Here is an 18,221-nt window from a genome sequence, read left to right on the forward strand (position 1 = left end):
AGTATCTCAAACTTTTGGATGAAGTTTATCATAGGATGAAGTGTAAATATCTTCGTTATATTTGTTATTATAAAATATTGTACTATATATATATGAATTGAACAATCATTGTTTCTTAAACCATTTTGCCGATCATTTGTTCCAGTACTTGTACTATGAAATTTCTTCTTATTATTTATTATACATAATAAATGACCAGCACCAGTAATAAGATAATTGATAGCAAATTATCTTTATAAAGGCAAATAATTTAAAATTATTAAGAAACAATCATGTCAAATGCTCGAGAGCAGTAAGCATTCGCCTGATGTGGCATGGCTTTTGACTCTTTACAGCTACAATAGTAACTGCGACGTGTGCAACTTTTAAAGTCTAATCATGTGTTATCCGTCCCACAGTTTCCTAGAGGCTAGTGTTCTTCCTTTAAACTATTTTTTCCTTTAGTCTATCTATCACCATCTAGATAGATAGATAGTTCCTTTAGTAAATTACTCTTTAATATGCTGATCTACCTAGATACCAAATTCTTATGAATGGTTAAACCAAATTTAGGTTCTTCTAGAGTATTACAAAAGGATATAAATTGTCATCTCTATATCCTGTATCATGTACATTATTAATCAGAATGATTCTTCAATAAAATGTTCATTCATTAAAATCATTACACCCAATCGATGGTAATAGTTGTGTCTATCTACTGATTATTAGTATTTTGTTATATGGGTTATTTACCCGATGTGAAGGACATCATACCCTATTAGAATGGGTGAATATCCGTTGTATCCATCTACTTAATAATAGTATCTTATTATAGTTGTTATATAGATAAATATCCAATATGTAAGGGTCCCTTATTTGAACGGATGAATATCCATTAGGTATATTCTACTCAATAGTAGATTATTTTATGTGAGTAAATACTCAATATAAACAGGTTAGTACCCATGAACGGGGCTAAATAGCACCCTATTTCTTGTAATGTAGGTAAATATCCATTATGTAAGGGTCATAACCTTATTTGAACGGGTGAATACCTATTAGGTATATTCTACTCAATAGTAGATTCTTTTATGTGAGTAAATACTCAGTATAAACGGGTTAGTACCCATGCACGGGGCTAAATAGCACCCTATTTCTATGTTCATAGCTTTATATAAGCGAGATTTATATAAGGATTTAAATAAGCGAGATCACCTAAATAGGTGACAAGCTTAGTTAATGAACATAAGACGTCAAATTCCTTGCTACAGAACAATATGGTAATCTAAAAATCCTTTGCTTGGAAAAATATATATGTAAAAATTTACCTTGTCATTCCTCATTAATATATAAGATTATCATCTTATCTTTAATAAATGAAAATAATACATTTTCAATTTGCGACTGCATTCGTAATGGCCGCCTAGTACAAGTCTTCAGAATAATTTCGTCAAAATTCTTTATTTTCCATTGTAACTTTTCTGCACAATATATCACACCTACGTCTTTTATAAATTATTAATTGAAATATTTGTTATAAATTAACAATTTTTACGATAAATTACTTATTTTCTTTCTTATTTTGAAAAATCATAAATGTACACAGGCTGCACGAAAAACGATAATGACATTTACCGGTAGGGGGCGCTATAAGTAGGTTGGATATTGTTTTAAATTATTTGAATTCGAGGTTTTTAGCTCTGAATATACGTGACACAAGGCTGACGACTGGCGGTGTACTACATGTCAACATTATCATTGAAGAGACTATGCAGTGAAGTACAATAGACTTAGACGTAGCGCGTAATCGACGGAAGAGAGTGAGCATGACGTTGCGATAATTAGTAGGACGACTAAACCGTGATATCTGTGATAATTTGTTGACACTATATGTGTATATGGTACGGGAGGATTTTCATGCGGTTTATCTCCATGGTCAGGGTTAAGCAGTATGCGGCCTGTGTGAACCGACGTGGTGTGTCAGCGCATCCCCCGCTACCACTCCTCCGTACTGCGCTCGAGCCGGCTGCATCTCAAGTCGGCACGTTCGCACTCCTGCGTTGCATAACAGACGAACGTCTCGTGACAACTACGTTATCGCTCAGTACTTAACGAGATGCCTCCGCGTTCCAACCGCGCCGCCTTAACGAAAACGTGCGAACACACTCGGCACTTGTACTAACAAATAAATCGGGCTATGAAAACAATGTCGTAATAAACGTAATGGGACTGTGTGAGCCGTGATGGCGAATTATTTCCGATGGAAGAAGGGCAAACGGGACGAGGATGTGTTTTATTCAGAGAAACCGCGAAGTAGGTCGTTGGATCCCAGGTCGCTGGAGCTCAGCGGCATCAGATTGGTCGCTCAGTATCACCAGCAACAGCAGCAGGTACCTAAAAAAAACATTCATGACAACTACGGAAGTGTCGCCTGAAATTGTGTTTATACCTTCATTCTGTAAAAAAATAAGGTATTTAATTGGGCTCATTAGTTTATCTTTTGTGTTCAATCTAGCGCTCAAGGTTATATTTTTATAATTAAGTTTTACACTGTGCGTTAATAATACATTTGTGTTTTAATATCTTGGATAAACAGAAAATGCTCCTTACCATTGTTACTACTGTGTCGGCGGGTTTTCGCATTATTAAAGTATTAATTTTGGTATAGTATTATATCGTGTAAAATATAAAGTTATAAATTATAGACTTTTTCTACTAATTTAGATTTATTCTGTACTCGAAGCAGTTTTTTTTATAAACAATGACTGTCACAAATTTTTAAGTTTTTAATTTAAATACACAATTATTTTAGGCAGTATTTATGTACTTAGCCTGGATTGAACAGACTTTTATTATTTCTTTTTTTTTAATTAAAATTCATAAGGGTGGTACCCTTAAGAATTTAGTTAGGTAATAATGAACATTTATATATTTAGTTAACTTATAATATTTATTCCATAGAAATTAAACCTGATTTTATATATAAATAGAAGCAGAAAAGAGTAAAATTATATATAAATACAAAATTACCACTTTTTCGGCCGTTTTATCTTAATTAAAAAAATATGTTACCATTGTACAGCTTTTCAAGATAAGTTTCTTATAGAGTATTGTTAATAGTATTATTTTACGCTATAAAAACGGTGTAAAAATATAGTCCACAACTCTAAATATTTAATTATATTTTCAGATAACTCTGAAAAATATGTAAATAAATATGCAAGAAGCCGTCATTGTTCGTCTGGACGTTGATGACGGCATTGTGCCTTGCCTCCTACGCTCGTGTTAGAAAAAGTTTGCATTCAAGTGGAGTAATGATGTTGTTCCACTGTTTACGACCTATAGTTTAGTTACTAGCCTCGGCCTCCATTATCACGTGCCGAAAATGATAATAGATTTATCTCAGTGAGTAGTTTTCTGTTTACTCTAAAATTACCACTGCGATAAACCGATGTAGTTGTTCAATAGGATATAAAATCGGATACGCTATATATGTTCTTCGTAACGAATTGCAATCAGTGCTCATGTTGATAATAAAACTGATTATATTATAAAGAGCGCGATAATATGATTATTATTACGCGGGTAACCCTCATATGTTTAGGTGATATCGCTTAATCAATTGTTTGCTATTCTTGACCCATGGTTGAGCATTTTGTATCCTGGTAATTTATGAAACGAAGGTCAAATACTAGTAACAACATATTTATATAATTTATACTCAATTACCTACATTGAATATAAATTATTCTGTAATGGGGATGTTATGAAAGAGAGATAATATCTACTGTACTAACTAATTAGCCAGGATGTGCTTACGGTTATGGATAAATTAGGTATAAAATGAACTACTACTGGCCTCCGTATATATATTTTAAAAAGTCCGTCCTTTTTTAAGACGTGTTCCTATTTTGCGAAAACAAATACACCATTTACGCTCTATAAAACATATAACTTCAGTAATTCGAAAGTTCCAGCCATTATTTTACCGTGTTAGGGGTAGAATTTCATTATTTTTATCCAGCTAGCCAGATACAAAATTTCACAGTGTTTGCTTCAAAATTGACGGTTGTTCAAATGATCTTTCAACCCGTATTTTACCCTATATGGGATTGATTTTCGGGAGGGGTCATAAATAGGTGTGTCCTTGTTCCTATCGAGAAAGCCAAATACTAAATTTTATAGTACATAGTTGCATCAAAATTAAAGGATTAAAAAAAACTTACATCGTGTTTTTTAGTTCTTTGAACTATATTTATTTGAAATATGTTACTATTTCGCGCCAAAAATCCGCCATTTTGACTCGCCACCTATCTAAGGACACTCCGGCCATTGAGACAAATATAATGACACCTAAACTGTTGAAATTCAATCAGTCGTTTGTTAGATCGAAAAAAGAAAGACAAACATACAACATACACGCGAAAAACATAACACTTCCTTGGCATGTGGGTAAAAATATATCGTTAATATGAAACGTTATGTGCATGAAAATATAATTTGATCAAATACCATCACATTCAGTGATGTCACCCATGTATTTGCAATCGAGAGTAAAACTCGTTTATGTATTTTTTCATATAACTACGCCTTAAGAGCTAGTGCCACGCGATTATGAAGTAGTAATAATAATATCTAAACATTTATATTATTTATATTACTTATTACGTAAGTCTGGTTTTTAAAATATCAGTGAGAATTGTCTATTCCACTCATTAGTGAACTTTGATCACCTCGGTGATTATAGGCGACTTCAAAAAATATAATATTTTAGTATCATTTAACCACCTACATAGAAAATGTATAAAAACGGGTGCCTAAGATGTCATTCACTCAATCATCTACGTGCTTATGGACGGTTCTAATGAAACAGTTTTCGGTTACTTTAAAAAAAGAGAATAAACATTAATTATCTAAAATTACGTGATATGATGAAAATTTTGTTTTTTTTTTCACTCCTTAATTATGTCCAATTCACATAACTTCAGACTTGACCTTCATTTACGATAATACGTATTAATAATAATAAACGTCAGTAGTCAGTAGTAGGTTTCAAAGCAGGTGATTTCAAGATACTAAAATATTATATTTATTTGAAGTCCCTTATGATCACCCAGGTGATTATGTACTAGACTATCTACACAATATCTGATATTATTCTAATATCAGACAATTTGATTTGTCTGATATTAGAATATAATATTAGTTTTAAGGTGGACTTCTGGTGGTCTGGATGGACTGGAGGTAAATTCGTTTGTTGTTGTTGTTGTAGTTTCTAAATATAAATTAAAAATCTTGATCATGACAATGTTAAAAATTTGTGATATTGCAGCAAAATATGGTTTCAAAATACGGTCAACTAATGGCATTAACATTTCTAGCCATATGCTATATCTATGCCATATGCCTAAAACTATTTGTTGTAATGAGACACATCATTTACTGTATTGGCAAATCCCTGATTTCATTGGTCAATGGTTATACTTCGACTTTTATACACTTAGACATAGCTTACACCAGGGGTTCCCAATCTTTTGTAACCCGCGGCGCAGTTACAAGTTTAATATTCTTTCACGGCGCCCTGTACCCTGTCCTAGCTAACTATTTGAAGAAGACAGTCGAAAGAAATAGGTAACTACAATAATAGTAGTTACCTTAGGTTGATCGAAACGAAATTTAAAACACCACAATATAAAATTGTACAATACGTTATTATAAAATAATTTAAACGGAAAACAAGAAGAAAGACTTGAGAAAAAACAAAAATTAAATACGATATGTATTCAGTCAAATCAATGTGAAGGGTGAGCTAAGTGATCTCCGCGCAGTTTTTCAAAGCGGGGAATATGACTTGACACTGCTACTCTAATTTCTTGCTCCACATTGATCCGATTTTTGTTCTTTATCTTTTTTTTTTATAATATAAGAGTAGCAGACGAGCATGCAGTCCACCTGATGGTAAGTGGCTACTGCTGCCCATGGACATCTGTAATAAACCCCAGATAGGATTAGATATTCCTACCTGAGGTCGGCCACAGATGCGCCGCTACCCCTGAGGACTAAGCTGGAATGCCTCGGAAAAGTCTTTCTCTCTTACCACACCCTTCAAACCGGAACACAGCAGCGCCTAACACTGCTGTTATTAGGTAGAAACCACCGCCACACCTGGCGGTGGTGCCGCCGGAGTCGAACCACAAAGGGTTCTACCACCTTCAGCTTATCACAGCTACATCTGAAAACCCAGCTTCACATAGATATGATGTTCCAAACGGAATGAAATTTTTTAATGCTTTGGATGTTAAATTTGGATATTCATTTTGAATCGATGACCAAAACGCCAATATTTGTGGTGTCCAATGATTAGAGGATCGACTCACGGCGCCCCTCTTTACTTTCTACGGCGCACCAGGGCGCCGCGGCGCACACTTTGGGAACCCCTGGCTTACACTATTTAAAAAATTGATTTACAAATATACCTTTTTTTTTTTTTTTTTTTTGTTGACGAGGGGGAAACCTTCAAAAGGTACCCGACGCCATGGGAGTGACGCCGGGTTATGTGGGATTTTTACCACACTAAAACCCCCCCGGTGGCCGTCCTCAGCGTTTGGTGGAGAACTCCGGGATCTCCAACGGAACACAACCGGAGTCCTCCTAACGCGATGCCCTTTTATCGGGCTCTGCCCTGGGGGGAGCAATTTACGCTCCTCTCACATCCCCTGGTGATTACAGCGATATGCGACCACACAAACCGCTGTCCTTCCCGGGGTCGCTTGCTGGACGGTTTGAGCTCCCACTCTTGCCGCCCGCAACCCCGGAAGCCCCTTTTAGTCGCCTCTTACGACAGGCAAGGGTTACCGTAGCCCTATTCTGGTCCCGGTACTACAGGGATTTACAAATATACCTACTTTTTCGATTTAATGTGTACCCTATAAAATGCGTTATATGCCTACGGCAGGCACACACAATGACGGATTGCGGATAGTTATAAGGAGTGACAACTTCCTATTACTGGTTGCAGATGCATGGTCTGTTACTTATGAGAGACATATGGGCCCAGGTCACTTTGCACGTTTTCTACTCCATGCAAGGTTTTTGAAAAATTATATACGACAAGAAACATATTCATTCAAAGTAAATAATCTTGATTAACCTGATTTTAGTTCTAATTCAACATGGATTTAACAATTGACATACCTACCTTGTTCACACAATAGCAATGTTCAGTTTTCGTCTTCTTTCTTGAATAACTTTAAAACTATGTATTGTAAAACTATAGGTATATAACAAAATATATAAAAGTGAAATACGTACCTACATCAATAGTACAAATTCCATTTTCTTGTAATACCTACAGCTAATTTATAAAGCAGATTTATGTTTGAAAACAATGTATGTTTACGTTACCATTATAATATTAATAAGTAAAGTACATACGGCGAGACCTTCGACAGAGATTAGCGTACCTATTGGTTCAGGGTCTTTAACTAACATTATAAGGATAATGCTATGTAATTATTGGACAAAATCTGAATTTGATTGATATGACATACCTATAACAATTAAAAAACGCAAATTCTTTATCTTTATTTCCTGGCAATTATCTATGAGAGAATAGTTATGAACCGCAGTAAAAAGCAGAGTTAGAGTTATGGAAGTTGGTGAAAATTAAAAGATTCCGTTACTTACATATATACATACATACATAGCTATACACAACCCAAGCTAATAAAAGCGTGTTAAAAATCGTTGTATGTTTCCTGAAATAAGCGGTTTTTTATTAAATTTATATTTAAAAACAAACCTTTTTACGGAACGTTCTATTTCTATAAAAGATTTAATTTTGACGTACCACTGAGAACAGAAACGGATCTAGGTATATTATATGTAACTAAAGGATTGCAAATTGGTAAAATTCGCGATACTAATACCTAAAATAATTCATAACGTTTTATATACCAATAACCGATTGTATAAAAAATTTAATGTGATATTGGTATAGCGTTTATTCAAAACCTTCACAAAATATTCAAAAGTAAGGAAAGTAAGTTGACAACCTGTGCAAATAGATATTTCAATTGATTCTATATGATAGTGTTATATCGGCAATGGTTCTTTATCAAAAATATTAATATTTTAGTGTCCATATTTTCGAACTTTCGATATATCATTTGAACGCTTGATAAGACGAATAAAATAATGTTTTAAGCCGACGTTACATATCGTATGGTTTAGTAGCATTTCATTTACGCGACATGTAAGCTTTATTACCCGCACAATGTCCTTCCAACCACTTAATGTTAGACGTCTAGTGTTCTCTCTAGATTATCCTGTCTAAAAGTCTCGTTATGTAGGAGTAGATACTTGTAACTAGTATAAATCGTATTTACTCTAAAGAGTGTACACTGTATACTGTAGGTGTATTCTGTGTGTATGAATTACACCTATTTTGATATTTTCTATTACTTACCTACTTACATAAAATTGTGGTAGTAAAATGACAAACATGAAAATGATCAACATTAACGCCTGTTCTTATTTCTTAACAATAATTAGTCTATCCATGTTTTGTTGATCAATGTTTGAAAATTAACATATGTTAGTGTAAAAAGAATTTTCAACTTTTAATTTTTGTTAGGCATAACATTTAATAGAGTAACAAGTAATTTAATAAAATAATCAAAAACCGGACTGCACTTAAAAGGTTGAAGTAGAATTTCCAAAAACGGTGAAATGGGCGTTTCATTATTTTTATACAGAAAGTCAAATACAAAGTTTCATAGTAGGTATCTGCTTCAAAATCAAAAGATGTTTAAAGAATATTATCCTATTTTATCGTATGCTCATTTACGCTAAATAAGAAACCTATGAGTAAAATTACAGCAACCTAAAGTTAAACGGTTTCCCTTTGCGTTGAACTCTGGCACAGCAACACTATTCATTTAGTTAGACATTCATCTCGATGTATTATATATATATGTATATATAATGTATGTGTAATCTCCTTTTGATTTCCTTTATTTTGATACCCTACTCCATTGGTTTGGTTAACTTTTTTTTAAAACGTGTTACTATTTCGCGAAAAAAATCCACCATTTACGCTCTATAAAATATATAACTTCAGTAATTCAAAGTTCCAGCAATTATTTTACCTCGTTAGGGGTAGAATTTCATTATTTTTATCCAGCAAGCCAGATACAGAATTTCATATAATTCTGTATCTATACAGAATTTCATAAAATTCTGTATCTAGAGTAGAGAGGAGAGAGAGAGAGAGAGAGAGAGAGGGGTAGAATTTCCAAAAGGCTATATAGAAAACCTTTGTGCAAAATTTTAGAACTCTAAGGTCCGTGGTTTCGGCTGTAGTCACTTAGTAAGTCAGTCAGTCAGTCACCTTGCTGTTTTATATATATACAAATATGTTTTTATATTCTCCGTTTAATTTCCTTTCATTTGATACCCTACTAGGTTCGGTTAACTTTTTTTTGAAATTTGTTACTATTTTGCACCAAATAACCAATATTTTGATTTTTTTCTAACACTTATCTAAGGAGACACTCGGGTCATTGAGACAAATGTCCCCTTAACTGTTAAAATTAATCAAGCTTTTTGTTAGATCCGATCGAATAAAGAAAGACAAATATACGAGATCCGCGCGAAAAACATAACCCTTCCTTGGCAGTCGGGTAAAAATAGCATAATATTGAATTTTGTTATAATGGTAAAATCATCAGATTGTTTCATAGTTTCGTTTGCAATAATATGCTTTCAATTCTGCTGCAATAATTATAACGATCTTTTGTTGTCTATCAAATTTTACTTATAAAATCTTTGTAGTATTGAGACTCATTTCTTAGTTTTATAGTATTATCTGGCACAACGTCGAAAAAGTTTAGTTTCCTTCGCTCTTAAAGATAGCATATTTCATTTCTGATACACTAAAATAAAATATAATATACCTATCAAAATGTAAATAGGTCCTATATTATTAACTTCAAACAGATTAAGTTACTAGGCGTCAAGGATATGACGAGATATAATTCAGTAAAGAGGTGCCATTGACATGGGTAAACTTGAATACGACTAACTAATCTTATTGTTACAATTTTCGACACATGTAATGTCGCAACGACGTGACACGACACGAGTCATCAATTTTATTTAGAGCATCGTGAAGAATATTTAGTGTTCCGTACCCAAAGGGTAAAAACGGAACCCTATTGCTAAGCCTCCGCTGTCTGTCCGTCTGTCACAGGGCTCTATTTCTCGAACCGTAATATGTACACAATTGTATAACCGTAACGTTAGCCGCTATAACAACAAAGACTTACTTAAAATAAAAATAAAGTTAAATATTAAAGGGGGTCTACATACAATAAATTAACGGCCAGACGTTACCATTTACGCCATCTGTGTTCACATATGATAAGTTGTCAGGGCCCACAGTATACATCAGACATCGGTAAGATACAGAACTTCCAAGAAATGGCGTTACTTGCTACATTAATATCGACACGGTGTTAATATTATATGTATATATATTGTAAGAAAGAAAAAGTAAATATGTAAATAAATTCGTTTGACCCTATAACTATATACTCGTACTAGCTGACCCGGCAAACTTTGTACCGCCTCAAAATCTATTTATCAAATATATTTCATATTAAATATAGCCTATGTTACTCGTGGATAATGTAGCTTTCGAATGGTGAAAGAATTTTTAAAATCGGTCCAGTAGTTTTGAGCCTATTCATTACAACCAAAAAAACAAACAAAGTTTTCCTCTTTATAATATTAGTGTAGATTGCTGGACATTTTAAGTTTATGGACAGAGGGAAAGAAGAATGTATTGCAAAAATGTTTACACAGAAAAACAGAAGGCCCGTCAGTAATTTCTATAGTTCTTAGTTTAGTCAGTTGCACAAATATTGGACCAATATATTTTGTCAATATCTGAGGATTCAAAAGAATACAAGAAATTAGGATGAATATTTTAAAAAACATCCCGTCATACCCAGTAAGTCACTATTTAATGAATAAATAAAAAAAATCGGGTCTTGAATTGTATTTATTGCAGTGTTAGTGATGTGCCACAAATAAGTAATGCCATCAAAAACATAACTCGTTAAAAAAACATGCAAGTCTAACTTACTTAGTATTTCTACCGTAAAAAGTTCTGAGATCCATGTATTAGCAAGTCAGTTAATTTATTCAGTCCCTACTAAGGACCTTCTGTCTAAAATTATGTCATAATTAGCTAACCTAACAACATCTTATGAAACCATATTAATATTAAAAACCTTTTATGATTTAAATAAGTAGATTGACTTCGCAATCGTACTAATGTTACTTGTGGGATGCGATATGATACGATTAAAACACAATGTACAAGTATAGGTGTATTAAATTAAATTAGATCGATTAGTACGTATATTACGATTGCAAGTCAATCTACTTACTTATTTATCGCGACACGATATCTCGATACCGACATCCCAGTGTGGCCTGGTTTATTTTCCTAGTGTCGGACTTAAGTAGTTCACGTTTACCTGTCGTACGTATACTGTTGGAGTTCTACTTTGACAAAGAGAAAATGCTATTGTCCCCTCTTGTCCCCGTTCTAAGTCCGTTGCTGTCAACTGGACAAACAGCAAATGATCAAAGAGGTGTAGGTACATAAAATTATGGAGTAATTACTTATGGTATAATTTAATTCGATGGTTATATTTAGAGAGGGAAATCATTATGGCTTTCTAGTGCCCTTATCGGTGTTGTTTAAAACCCGTTGTAGTTTATAGGACGAATAATTGATAGGGTAGACGTAAATGTGTACAAGCCATTGAGGCTCTCAGAAACAAACGTATCATGACGAATCCTAACCCGTATTACGCCAGCTTAGTAAATTACAGCACAAATCAATACCGTATCCAGTTATTTGTTTATATCCAGTTAACCTGTTAACTTAAACATAAAAATTAGAGTTCAAGGATACCTTGGTTCTATTTACTATCCCCGACGATATTTGTGGTATTCTAAAAATAGTAGATATGCATATTAGTCCTCATCATGATCTATTGTCTATAAATGTCATTACGTTGTTGACATCCAAGCGGAATCCAGGATGGAATGTCAGTCAAGTGGTTAATTAAGTGACGATAGTGCTTTATGTATGTATATCTAACTCGCGTTGACCTGTGTAGACTATGTGATAGCATCGTTTCTAATGTGATGTCTGTTGTGATGTAGGTACCTATTTATCATATGTGTAATTGTCGTGTATTCGTCGTCAATCCATTACCGATCCGCTGATGTGTTAGGGGTTTAGACTATACTCCACCGCAATGGCCAAGTTCGTAGATTTTAGACACCCGAAGAACTCCTTGATGTGTTAGTTCAACGATTAAGCAAGAGATAATATTTTTTAATAATATGCACATAACTTTGAAAATCAGAGATGCATCGATTCTAACCACAGACTCTCTGATTGAGAAGTAGAGTTTCATACATTACCATCTTAGCAAATACTAAATGGAACAAAATGGAAGTCCGAAAATTTCCCCTGGCTTGCTTAGATGTAAACCCTTTCCCCTGGCTTAAATTTAATTTGCTTTAATTTAAAAAAAATACGAGGAAATTGAATTTCATGAAAGTTCAGTCCCATGTTTTTGTTGTAGTCTATTAACGCATAATGGGCCAGTGGGCTGTGACCCTGTTTTTTTTAAGTAGACCTGTATTTGAACCGATAAAGTAGTAGTTTAATGATATATATATCTAAATAACTTCTTAAATATTATTGACACAACCATGAACATAATAAAGAGTGCGAAACGATCAACATCGGAGGTAATGTTTATATCGCTTAAATTTCATGATGATTCGGTATAGAGTACATTCGATTCTTAGGGCGTCCAATAGAACAGCACTGCCGCGTTAGCACAGAGCGGTAGCCCGCCAGGTGTGAACGCACCATGCGGTGTGCCCGCCCGCCTAGCGTTTTAGACCACGCTCTTATTTTATTTTCAATACAAATACATGCATGCACCCGCGACAGTTTCAGCAGACGCCCTTATGGTACTCTTCCTATCGCGTGTGTTTACGCCAGTGCAGCTTGCACTGGCGACACGTTCCACACGCACACATCAATTAACTTGCGGCAGTCTCTTCGGAAGCCATGTAGGTTTATGGGATGTCGTATGCATGCCATTAAACTCGACAGGAAAAATGCCCTTAGTGGTGATTTTTTGGTATCACTCGCAATCCTTATTATTGGGGAACGGTAGTCAAAATTACGAGAAGTACAGACGTTGCATAAACTTTTCATAATTTTCTAATATGTGTCTTTACCATTGATATAAAGCATTCGAGAAGTGTGGTGGTATATGCATTAGGATTCCCTGATATACAGGCATGGGCCCAGCATATTACGAAGCAAATACATTCCTGTCTTGTGTACGAGCCGTGACAGCCCAAAAATATACTTTAGTGTTTTTCTTTTGGCCGATATGAAAAACGGTACCTATGTCTACCTGATATATTCCTGATATTTTTTAATTCAACGTTTAACACATAGATACCGATATCGATGGCTATAACTAAAACAGGTCAATGATATCGCATTGAATGATGAGAAATAATTGGTAAACCGGAGAGATTTGAAATGTTGATTTTTGGAAATTTTTGGACAAACAAGGTGTAACATGAATTAAGTGAATAATTATGTGATCTATACAGTAAACTTTCTTATTTATTATGTAGGAACCGTTTTGTAATTATATTGGATTCCATAATTTTTAACAGACTTCATAAAGGAAAGAGAATATATTTCTTTATCCTTCAGCCATATTGTTAACTCCCGATTAATAAACTATGTTTGTTATTAAAGCTTTATAGCTTTTCTTATATTTCCTTCGCCTTGTTCCTTTTATAAAATTAAATTGGAAGTAGGTAAAGGTTATTTCTTGTTATGTAAAAATTTGTTATGTTTCAACGACTGCCATTCTTTGGCAAATGAATCTACTGTTGTGATGCAATCTGCACATTGCGACGCGTCTGTGACCAATTATCATAAGTTGCGTCGTCTGGTCCTGAGCTAGGGTTAGCTTTACGAAAATAAAAACGAATTAAAAATTTACGATTGTATATATCATGTTAAAACAGATCGTCGTTTTCGTGAATCCATAAATGTCCCACTCCTTGGTACGGATCTGCTCTCAGAATAAGAAAGATTAAGCCATAGGCGACAGTGATGGCCAAGTGCGTATTGGTAGACTTCACATACCTTTGAGAACTTTGTTTTAAAGATATCTCAAGTATACAGGTTACTTCACGATATTTTTTGAGGTACTTAAAGCCAGTGATAATATTTGTTTAATACGCACATAACTTTGAAAATGAGAGGTGAAGTCTGGGCTTTGAACCTCGACCCCTCGATCGAGAGGCTGAGTTTCAACCATTAGGGTACTCATGTTAAACTACAACGTCTGTTAATATTTGTCCTACAATATTTGTTACCGCAAAACTCGGACAGTCGATACAATATCATGAAATCGTTAAACAATATGGCATTTCTGTGTAAGAATGTTTTATTTACTTTTTATTCGAAGTTCCAATAAGAATGAGACAAATTTAATAGTGTCTGTGGCTTAGTAAGTACCAACCTTAATAAAATTAAAAACAAACAACTGTCTAATCGTCTCAATAGCATGTTTGATATGGAGACAGTAGTGGGAAAGTAATGGGTTATCATGATATTCATCATATCTTAGTAAATGGTACTTGTTCAGATAACGAAAAAAAAGGCATATGTGGGTAAAATATGTATATGTATGTCGTAGGTACAGATTATCTCATAGGTACTTTAGGTACTTTATCGTATAGTACCTACTTATAATTACTAAAGTACTTATTAGTACTTCATAAGATCTAAATGTTACAATGCTATCATATCAGTTTGTTATTTATTATAATTGTTTGAGTATGTAACATTAGGTATATAATTCGTGTTCTAGTACAAGTTATAGTACAAGTGATCGTAAAATATACAAGATATTTAATAAAAAAATCAAAAACCCGACTGCACTATAAAGGCTGAAGTAGTATTTCCAAAAAAAATTTACAAAAAAATTAAAACCGACTTCTATGTCACTACAAAGTAAAAATTAATTCAAATTAATCTTGGTTTAGTACGTAGTTTTAAATCGGCGTTCAATATATTTCGTTGGATAACGGCGTAAACAGCGTGTCCAATATGAGCGCCGACCGTATGGTTGACATAGGAGGCATCTCTGCATTATCAGTGTTGAAGGATTGAAGGTCGAATTTTTCATAATATCATGTTAATCTAGATACTCAATGTTTTTAAGTTTCATGAGGATTGGGTGGCCAGGAGGTAAGATATCATAAAATATGTAAAAAACAGGAGTAGTGATGATGAGTTTCACCCCATAGCTCAAAGTTCTTTCTAATCATCAGACCACACCCATGTTAAGGTAGAAAAGTACCGCAATAAAACACCCTTTCATATGAAGAAAAGAAAATTGAAATTGATTAAGAAATACTCGAGTTATTTAGATAAGAATACTCGAGTTTTAGTTAAGAATACTCGAGTTTAAAAGAAATCAGGGTTTTCCAATTTTCCGGGAAACTGGCAAAAAATTTCAAATTTCCTCGAAATGGGACCCCCTGTGAAACTAGCCGCTGAACATTTATATTGTTCAGCCTAGCCATAATGTTCAGACTAGCCGCTGAATATATACAGGGTGAATTTTTCAAACGGGCCTTCAGGGCCAAATCCGAAACTATAAGGATTAGCGAAAAATGCTGAAAGGAGTTACGAGGCCGATTTTTTTTAACACCTAAAACTGCATCATTACTTTTTAAAATAACTTTTTCCCTCACCGGGAATCGAACGAGTTAATTTTGAAAAATAAATACACCCTCTATATTTTTACACTATCTGACAGTGTTGCTTATAAGGATCAAAATCTGGGAAGTAATGATAAATGACAAACTAAAGGAAAAGCCTGAATTTAAAGAAAATACATATTTTTTCATATTAATTTGGCAGTTAAATTCCCGCCATTCATCAATTTAAACATTTCTCGTATTACCATTTTTTTTGGCTCAATGTTTCAAATCATTCGAAAGCGGACGTTTTGTTCTCTAAGAATTTATATTTTTATGTCCGACTTAGTTAAGGTTATTTTAAGGACCATTATAATAGATTTAACTTCCTATGGGCGGAGTTTCGTTTAATACAGATGTAAAGTTGATGAGTTAATGTTTCGAGTCAAATCCGAGTGATTACTTAACAAATAGATATAAAAAATCATATTTAACGTTGAAACGAAGTTGTAAACAACAAACAATAAGAATTTAATCAGTTATCTAATTTGATTAAAAATAAATCCTAAAAACGGCGGTAACTTATTTGCCAAACCATGACGTTCTCATACTAAGCCGTATGTCATGGTCACGTTCTCATACTAAGCCGTATGGTCATAACATCGAATAATTAGTTGATTAACCAACAAATTCTTCAATGGTATGTATGTTTCTAAAGAATTATACATAAATCATTTGTTATGTATAATCCTTAGGGATTAGTGTGCCAGTGTATGAAAAATATGTATTTTCTTCAAAATTATCCTTTTCCTTTAATTTGTCACATAACATTACTTACTTTAACCTTAACCTTAAGGATTAGTATGCCAATGTATGGAAAACATATGCATATTCTTCAAAATTTTCCTTTTCCTTTAATTTGTAACATTACTTCTCAGAATTTGATCCTTATAAGCAACACTATCAGATCGTGGAATAATATACAGGTTGTATTTTTTTTCAAAATGAATTCGTTCGAGTCCCGGCTAGGGATAAAGATATTTTAAAAAAGTAATGATGCAGTTTTAGTTTTTATCAAAATCGGCCTCGTTACTCCTTTCATCTTTTTTCGCTAATCCTTATAGTTTGGGATTTGGCCCTGAAGGCCCGTTTGAAAAATTCACCCTGTATATCTTTGTCTTAATGTTTGTCTTAACTGCGTATTGTTCCGCGTAAATTACACTATGACAGTCATTAAATGGCTGACGGAACTGTCAGCCGTTTAAGTCATTTAATGGTTTCCTTCAATTACAAGGCGGTGAGATATCTATACTTATCTATGTTATATATATAATGTATGTGTAATCTACTTCTGACTTCCTTTATTTTGATACCCTACTCGATAAGGTTTGGTTAACATTTTTTTTTAATACGTGTTACTATTTCACGAAAAAAAAAACATCATTTACGCTCTATAAAATATATAACTTCAGTAATTCAAAGTCCCAGATATTATTTCACTTCGTTAGTGATGGAATTTCATAATTTTTATCCAGCAAGCTAGATACAGAATTTCATAGTGTTTGCTTCAAAATTGACGGTTATTCCAAGGAACTTTCGACCCCTATTTTATTTTCTACGGGGTTGATTTTTGGGAAGGGGATAAATAGGTGTGTCCTTGTTCCTATCCAAAAAAGCCAACTACTAAATTTTATAGTAGTTCCTTCAAAATTAAAAGATTTATAAAAAACTGTCATCCCCTATTTTACACTCTTAGGGGTAGAAATTGCAAAACGCAAACGCTCTTAGTATTTATTTACGCTATATAGATTCTATGTGCAAAATTTTAGAATTCTAAGGTCAGTGGTTTCGGCTGTACGTTGATTTCTGAAAAGTGTTTTAGTCATTTAATTCGTCAGTTTGTTTTCCATATATACATGTATTTTATAATCTCCGTTTAATTACATTTCATTTGATATCCTACTTGATAGGTTCGGGTAACTTTTTTTTTTAATGTGTTACTATTTCGTGGCAAAAATCCGTCCTTTGATTTTTTTCTAACACCTATCTAAGGACACTCGGGTATTTGAGACGAATATAATGATACCTTAACTGTCGAAATTCATCCAGGCGTTTGTTAGACCCGAGGGAATAAAGAAAGACAAACATACAAATTACGCGCGATAAACATAATCCTTCCTTGGCAGTCGGGTAATAAAAAATACATAATGAAAGGAACTAATATTGCAACGAAAATTTATATTATGGAAACAAATAAAGACATTAGTAGTGAAATATAATTTGACTTTACCATAACAATGGTAAGGAAAGGAATAGTTCATTGTTTTACACTTCTACAATCGGGCATTCACCCAATTCCGTCCTGTCGCCCCTAGGATAGGGTTTGAACGAGTAGGGGTGGT

General features: G+C 33.7%; 1 protein-coding gene across 1 annotated transcript in view; it reads left to right on the forward strand.

Annotated features, from left to right (window-relative positions):
* Positions 1-18,221, forward strand: part of Snf4agamma (SNF4/AMP-activated protein kinase gamma subunit) — a 118,514-nt gene that overhangs the window by 33,130 nt on the left and 67,163 nt on the right. The gene's annotated exons all lie outside the window — the stretch shown is intronic.

This window comes from Epargyreus clarus, unplaced genomic scaffold, assembly GCF_041222505.1.
Source record: "Epargyreus clarus isolate Ecla_fem2 unplaced genomic scaffold, WU_Ecla_fem_2.2 ptg000007l, whole genome shotgun sequence".
NCBI lineage: Eukaryota > Metazoa > Arthropoda > Insecta > Lepidoptera > Hesperiidae > Epargyreus > Epargyreus clarus.